Source organism: Giraffa tippelskirchi, chromosome X (genome assembly GCF_054371585.1).
Source record: "Giraffa tippelskirchi isolate mGirTip1 chromosome X, T2T-mGirTip1v1.2.pri, whole genome shotgun sequence".
Classification (NCBI taxonomy): domain Eukaryota; kingdom Metazoa; phylum Chordata; class Mammalia; order Artiodactyla; family Giraffidae; genus Giraffa; species Giraffa tippelskirchi.
In genome coordinates, this window is record NC_137289.1 from 140,440,279 (window position 1) to 140,448,560 (window position 8,282).

An 8,282-nucleotide genomic window follows, 5' to 3' on the forward strand; every position below is an offset into this window, starting at 1 on the left:
CAGATACATTACCATATGTAAACTAGATAGCCAGTGGGAGTTTGATGTATGAAGAAGGGCATCTGAAGCAGGTACTCTGAGACAACCTAGAGGGATGGGGTGGGGATGGATGGGGGTTCTGGATAGGGGGGACATATGTATACCTATGGCCCATTCATGTTGATATATGGCAGAAACCATCACAATATTGTAAAGTAATTATCCTCCAATTAAAATAAATAAATTTAAAAAAACCTGTACGCAACAAAGACCCAGTGCAGTCATAAATAAATAAATAAATACTAAATATCTTAAAAAATTAAAAAGCTAAAATGAAAACAGAAATATTACAGTTGTTGCTATTAGTTTTACATGACAGTCTTAATGCTTAATTGTATGCTACCCTGTGAAAATAAAAGGATAAAATAAGATTTTATACACAGCATATAAGTACACTAACTGATTGCACCACTGGAGCTCCTATACCCCCCATATAAATACAGTTAGGCTACAGTTTTATGGATCTGTCAGTGGGTGAAATGTTCTGCTTTTGTAAATTACACAGGTAACTGAAGTGTTATTCTTTTTTTTCTTTTCTTTTCCTTTTTTGGCTGCATTGTGGGGCTTGCAGGATCTCACTTCCCTGACCGGCGATTGAACTTGGGGCCACAGCAGTGAAAGCCCAGAATCATAACCACTAGGTCATCAGGGAATTCCCTGAAGTATTATTCTTTGAAAGGGCAAAATAATTTTAACCTCTTTGATGGGAAATTTTTCAGTATTTATTATATGCTTCCGGGTCAGCTGACAAGTTATACTATGCATAAAAATACATGAGCTTCACGAAAGGGAGCTTCATAAAAGGAAACAGAATTAAGGGGTTAGACATGCAGGGTCTCAAGCCCCACCCCAGACCTGCTGGCTCAGGGTCTTGCATGGTACCAAGACTCCCAGGGATTAGAATGGACTTCATGAGCTGAGAGAAGGAAATGGCACCCACTCCAGTATTCTTGCCTGGGAAATCCCATGGACAGAGGAGCCTGGTGGGCTATAGTCCATGGGGTGGCAGAGTCGGACATGACTGAGCAAGCAAGCAGGATTTGATGGCGCTGCACCAATGCACTGATGCGCTCAGGGCAACAGAACTTTCTGGTGCTTTTTACTCTTCCTGTGGCATCCTCAGCTGACACTGACTTTCTAGTTACAAGTGCCTCCAGTTGTCACCCGTTGCCCACTCCCCTTTCCACAGGCCCAAATTAAGAGGAACCAAGTTCGCAGGGGGACAATAAATAATCCTGCTAAATCAGATATTTCTCAGCACATTTCAGAGTGTGCGCTCTACCAAACACAGAGGCAAGGCTTTCTGAGAACCATGTTACATGTTCACAAGCTTTCTCTGAGGTTCTCGGACGGCATCTAAGGCTGATGTGCCCACCCTGAAGACTGTGAAGGCTGGCTGGATGATGATGTGTTTATGCACATAAACCTAAATAACAAAAATCATTTAAAAGGTAAACAGAGCATCAAACCATACTAAGTCTTTAAAGCCTATTTTAGGTGCATGGAGTCAATACTCCATGGCCAGAATACTGGAGTGGGTAGTCTTCCCCTTTTGCAGGCATCTTCCTAACCCAGGGATCGAACCCAGCTCTCCCACACTGTAGTCGAATTCTTTTCCAGCCGAAATACAAGGGAAACCCAATATCCATAAAACCACAATGGGCTTTTTCAAGCGCAGACAGGATCGCCGATCAGACACGACTGAGCAAATAAACCAGACAGATTTTTTGCTACCCAGGAACGCAACCCGGGCCTTGTATATTGGCAGACGGCATTTTTTTTTTTCCTTTTGCTGATTAGAGTTACCCTGATGGCTTAGAGAGCCTGCTTTCAATGTGGTAGACCCAGGCTCAGTTCCTGGGGAAGATTCTCTTGGAGAAGAGAATGGCTACCCACTGCAGTATTCTTGCCTGGGGAATCCCATGGACAGAGGAGCCAGACAGACTCTGGTCGGACATGATTGAGCAACTTTCAGAGAGAGAGACACTTGGGAAAAGGAGAACTCTTTTTGGGTGAGCCCACGTTTCTGTCGCAGGTGTAATTGTTTTTTGGGCTGTGCTTTGTTTTCTGTGGTGTCGGTCACTCAGTCCTGTGGGACTGTTAGCCACCCTGTGGACTGGAACCTGCCAGGCTCCTCTGTCCGTGGAATTCTCCAGGCCAGAATATTGGAGTGAGTTTCCATTCCCTTCTCCAGAGACTCTTCCTGACCCAGAGATCGAACCCGGGTCTCCTGCATTGCAGACGAATTGTTTACCATGTGAGCCACCATTTTTTTTTTCCTAATCTACAGTTATTACGAGTGGATTTAGTGGCAGTCAAATTTAATAGTTGCATTATTCATATAGGTTCGTTTTCTTTGTTCATAAACTTATGGAGGTAGGTCGTAAACCTTTGTAGGTAGGTGTGTTCATTCAGTTCTCCCCAGTCCCACCCCAGGATGTAATATTTGTAAAATTTCATAGAAGGTCTCAGGCTTCCCTGGTAGCTCAGCTGGTAAAGAAACCAACTTACATTCAGGAGACCTGGGTTCGACTCCTGGCTCTCGAAGATCCCCTGGAGAAGAGAACAGCTACCCACTCCAGTATTTTGGCCTGGAGAATTCCATGCATTCTGTAGTTCATGAGAGTCATTTTAGACTCCCTGTGAGAATTGCTGACCAAGTGTATATTTAAATTTTCATGTATGTTTTGCCAATTTTTACTTTTTTCCAAAGACAGTGTACCAGTGCACACTCAACAGCACGATATCAATATTTCGCTGTTTCACATGCCCAGAAACTCTTGTTATTTTCAGACTTTTAGAATTTTTGACCATCTGGGACGTGTACAATCCATCATTTAAAGTGTTTGCATATAATTTCACTGTATGGAGGAGCGATCACATGTTCAAATCAAAATTCTGGTGTAGGGCGTGTAGATAGTTTTCAATTTTTCTATTTTATAATCAAAGCAGTGGTTGTCCAATTACTTCCTCAAGACAAGTTCCAAGAGTGAAAATGCTGGACTAAATGTTCCACACGTTGAAATTTTTTATTCATATTGCCCACCTGTCACCTGGAAAGATTTTACAATTTTACATGCTTATCTGCAGTATTTGCATACCTTTACTCCCAAATGCGTTTCAAAAGCAGCTTTTTTTAAAAAAAAATCTAAGTTGTGTATATATGCAATATTTTCTTTTTTGTTTTTTTAATTTATTTTTAATTGAAGGGTGGTTGCTTTCAGAATTTAATTTTAAAGGCCAAAGGAAACAGGACTCTCAGAAGAGCAAAACCCAGAATTGCTTTTTCCCATCCCAGTTCCCACTTCCCAGAAACAACCATTGTAAATCCTTAGCAGTTTCATCTGTTTGCTTCTATAACTCATAATATGCTTATACTGCTCTTTCTTTGTTTTGTTCTAAACTGTAGCAGACAGGCTAGATGCCCACTCTGATATCAATTTTTCCTCAGCCTGCAGAGATAGCTTAGAATTCCTGAGCCTTTCCAGGGTTCTGAAGCATTAAAATGTCCTTGTCCCTACTTGGCTGCTGTTAACCTGCTCTCCTGTTTTGTCAATAAGGACATATCTTTTCTTTTTATTCCTTTACTGTCATTTAGTGGGGTTTTGTGGACAGAGTAGAGATAAATGGATATATTTAATCTGCCATATTCAACATGAAATCCGAAGATACTGTAGATTTTATTATCATTATAATTATTATTTGGCCGCGCTATAGGGTTTGGGAGACCTTAGTTCCCCATTCAGGGATTGAGCCTCTGCCCCTGCAGTGGAGTCCCAACCACTGGACCGTCAGGGAATTCCCGTTACTTTTAGAAAATCTTTAAAACTTTGAAGCAATTAGAGTAGCATCTATGTTAGAAAGGCCTCTCCGAAAATCGGTTAACGCTTGGGACACAGGTGGACGTTAAGAAACATGGAATCAGCGGAGCGCCCCCTACTGGAATATCTTGCCCAAAGAAGCCTGACTTTCCCTGGGGTCTCTTTGTTCAGGGCCCAGTGCTTCACAATCGTGGCGGTCCACCAAAGGAGTCGGGGAGTTTCTAAAAATCCTGTGCCCAGCACTCCACCCTGAGCCAATTAAATTTTTCTGTGTGTGGGGATTGGGCATCAGCATTTTTAAAGCTCTTAAGTGGTTCTGGAGTGCAGAGTCACTGCTCTCGGCTAAGCAGCTCACTGGTTTAGCCCGTTTATAACAGAATGGTAATATTTGGACCGTAATCCATCCCGTGTTCTTGTTATGCAGTTACTTTCGTGTGTTGTCTAGATTCTGAATAGTGTCTGTTTTCATGCTTTAATTTCATAAGCATGTCTTCTGTTAATTTGAGTAACGAAGCACACAGCGGCATTAACATAGTATTTTTGTGCCACACTCATTTGGCAGAGACATAGGATTTAGCTCAGTCCTCACATCACACTTATACTCTGCAGTAAGTCGCCATGACGGAGTGAAAACTGTCCAGTGATGTGGCCATTTTGCTGTATCTGGATTTTTGCATTGCTGGACTGCAGTAATGGTGGAGAATATTATGGTCTTAGTGACTATTATTGTGATTATAATGTGGATACTTGAGTCGTAGTCACCAAAACCCTCCATTATTATGAATTGATCCACTGTCTATACGGAGTCGCAAAGAGTGGGACACGACTGAGCACACACGGACGCACTATATTAGCCCCGCCCCGCAAAGCGTTATTGAGAACAGGCTTAATTCTTAGAGGGGCTGGTTAGTCTTGCTGAGTTTTAGCTTTAGCCTGGAAAAAGTATACTCATTGCTCATCATGGTTATCAGAAAAGAACAAGATGGGTCAATATATATCATCACGACTGGAGGAGGGGAAAATCCTACAACAGATTTAGAGTGAAGGACCATGTGGAGGGAATTCTCTGCTGGCTAGGGTTCCGTGCTTTCATTGCCGAGAGACCAGGTTCAATCCCTGCTGGGGGAACTAAGATCCTACAAGCTGAGTGAAGCCCACCCCCTCAAAAAAAAAGATGGTAACTGGGTTACAGTGATCTTTTATAATGAAGGACAGGTCACTGCATTTGAGAAGTCTACAGTGAAAGTAAAATGTGTTCTTAAAACTCAAGACTATCTCAGGGCAGTCTCAATTCTAACAACAGGAGCTGACAGGTCCTCTATACCAGAAGAGAATTTTTAGTTTTCAGGAAAAACAGTAACATTTAAACCTTAAAGAAATCAGGATGCACTGAATAAATGCTATAACATATTGTAGTTTAACCACTGAAATCATGTCTTTATCTAAACAAATCCCTCAGCGTGAAGATCACATCACCAAAGTGATTTGTGAGAAATACACAACTGCATGAAATTAAAGCTTCATGAATATATATGCCATCTGCCAGGACTTACTAGTTTTCCAAGCATCTTTGGGGGCACTGTAACATGCATTTTGTAATTTTATTTTCTTCTTATCAACATAGTTGATACTTTCATGAACTAATCATTCATTAAAATAGTCTGTCTTCTCCCAGTGAAACTAATTGATTATATTAACAATATCAAAATTTCTACCACATATTTTTTAAAACTCAAAAATTATTTGTTAAAATTGAATGCACCTAATTTCAGGGTTGAAAGATGTGTATCTTTACTTTAAAATGGTGGGAAAATCTACCAGAAAGAGCAACCTACCAAATAATTCACACTATAGAAGCACATGCAGAGTCCTATTTTTTAATACCTAAAGCAGTCAAGAAGGCAAATAAAAAATTGCAAGTTGGATGTAATCTTGTTTTCTTTCGGTAAACTTTAAAAATATTCTGTGAATCCTATTCATAATATTTTTTTTAATGTGGAAAATTGTAAAAAATATGGAACCCTTCTCCGAATTTGTGTGTCATCCTTGCGCACGGGCCATGCTAATCTCTGTATCATTCGAGTTTTAGTATATGTGCTATTGAAGCTTCTAGCACTGTAACATTATTTTGATTGTGCAAAACCATCTTGGTTATAACGGGGCATCTGAAAGCACAATGAGTACAAATACCCGCTTTATCTCCTAAAAGATAAACTTTTTTAATTTTCAGATATTGCACATTGAGACTTGTCACATTGTGTGAGTTAGCACTTCTGCGTGTAGGAGATTCTGCCACTGTGACAAGTGCATGGTAGCAGCACACAACCTCCTGAGATTGGCAGGGTCAACTGAGGATTTGACTTACTTGCCATCAACTGCTGTAATCGCAAAATAGATGGATATTGTTAATTCTTGTGTAATATTGACTCCATGCACCTAAAATAGGCTTAAAAGACTTAGTATGGTTCGATGCTCTATTTACCTTTTAAATGATTTTTGTTGTTTAGGTTTATGTGCATAAACACATCATCCAGCCTTCACAGCCTTCAGGATGGGCACATCAGCCCTTAGATGCCACCCGAGAATCTCAGAGAAAGCTCATGAACATGTAACATGGTTCTCAGAAAGCCTTGCCTCTGTGTTTGGTAGAGCACGCACTCTGAAATGTGCTGAGAAATATCTGATTTAGCAGGATTATTTATTGTCCCCCTGCGAACTTGGTTCCTCTGAATTTGGGCCTGTGGAAAGGGGAGTGGGCAACGGGTGACAACTGGAGGTACTTGTAACTAGAAAGTCAGTGTCAGCTGAGGATGCCACAGGAAGAGTAAAAAGCACCAGAAAGTTCTGTTGCCCTGAGCGCATCAGTGCATTGGTGCAGCGCCGTCAATTCCTGCGTGCTTGCTCAGTCATGTCCGACTCTGCCACCCCATGGACTGTAGCCCACCAGGCTCCTCTGTCCATGGGGTTTCACAGGCAAGAATACTGGAGTGGGTACCATTTCCTTCTCTCAGCTCTTGAGGTCCATTCTTGGTACCATGCAAGACCCTGGGCCAGCAGGTCTGGGGTGGGGCTTGAGACCCTGCATGTCTAACCCCTTAATTCTGTTTCCTTTTATGAAGCTCCCTTTCGTGAAGCTTATGTATTTTTATGCACAGTATAACTTGTTGGCTGACCCGGAAGCATATAATAAATACTGAAAAATTTCCCATCAAAGAGTTTAAAATTATTTTGCCCTTTCAAAGAATAATACTTCAGGGAATTCCCTGATGACCTAGTGGTTACGATTCTGGGCTTTCACTGCTGTGGCCCTAAGTTCAATCGCTGGTCAGGGAAGTGAGATCCTGCAAGCCCCACAGTGCAGCCAAAAAAAGAAAAAAAAAAGAATAACACTTCAGTTACCTGTGTAATTTACAAAAGCAGAACATTTCACCCACTGATGGAGCCATAAAAGTGTAGCCTAACTGTATCTTTATGCTGTGTATAGGAGTTCCAGTGGTGCAATCAGTTAGTGTACTTATATGCTGTGTATAAAATCTTATTTTGGAGAAGGAAATGGCAACCCACTCCAGTATTCTTGCCTGGGAAATCCCATGGACAGAGGAACCTGGTGGGCTACACAGTCTATGGGGTCACAAAAGAGTTGGAGAAGACTTAGCAACTGAACAACAATAAAAAAAATTTAAAAAAATAAAAATAAAAATAAATCTTATTTTATCCTTTTATTTTCACAGGGTAGCATACAATTAAGCATTAAGACTGTCATGTAAAACTAATAGCAACAACTGTAACATTTCTATTTTCATGTTTTTAATTTTTTAAGATATTTAGTATTTATTTATGACTGCACTGGGTCTTTCTTGCTGCACAGGTTTTTTTTAATTTATTTAATTGGAGGATAATTACTCTGAAATATTGTGATGGTTTCTGCCATATATCAACATGAATGGGCCATAGATATACATGTGTCCCCCTCATCCTGAACCCCCGTCCATCCCCACCCCACCCCTCTAGGTTGTCTCAGAGAACCTGCTTCGGATGCCCTTCTTCATACATCAAACTCCCATTGGCTATCTAGTTTACATATGGTAATGTATCTGTCTCAATGCTGTTCTCTCAAATCATTACACCCTGTCTCCTTCTCCCAGAGTCCAAAAGTCTGTTCTTTACCTCTGTGCCTCATTTGCTGCCCTGTACGTAGGATCCAGGTGGCACTAGTGGTAAAAAATCTGCCTGCCAATGGAGGAGACGTAAGAGATACAGGTATGATCCCTGGGTCAGGAAGCTTCCCTGGAAGAGGGAATGGCAATCCACTCCAGTATTCTTGCCTGGAGAATCCCATGGACAGAGGAGCCTGGTAAGCTACAGTCCCTAGGGTTGGACAGAGTCGGATAAGACTGAAGCTACTTAGTGTGCATGCTCCTT

The 8,282-nt window shown here is 41.3% G+C and overlaps 1 non-coding gene across 1 annotated transcript; it reads right to left on the minus strand.

Annotated features, from left to right (window-relative positions):
- Nucleotides 1-5,868: 5,868 nt before the first annotated feature.
- On the minus strand, nt 5,869-5,976 carry LOC145537249 (U6 spliceosomal RNA). The gene has a single exon (XR_014076280.1). It is a non-coding gene; the product is annotated as a U6 spliceosomal RNA (small nuclear RNA).
- Nucleotides 5,977-8,282: the final 2,306 nt, after the last annotated feature.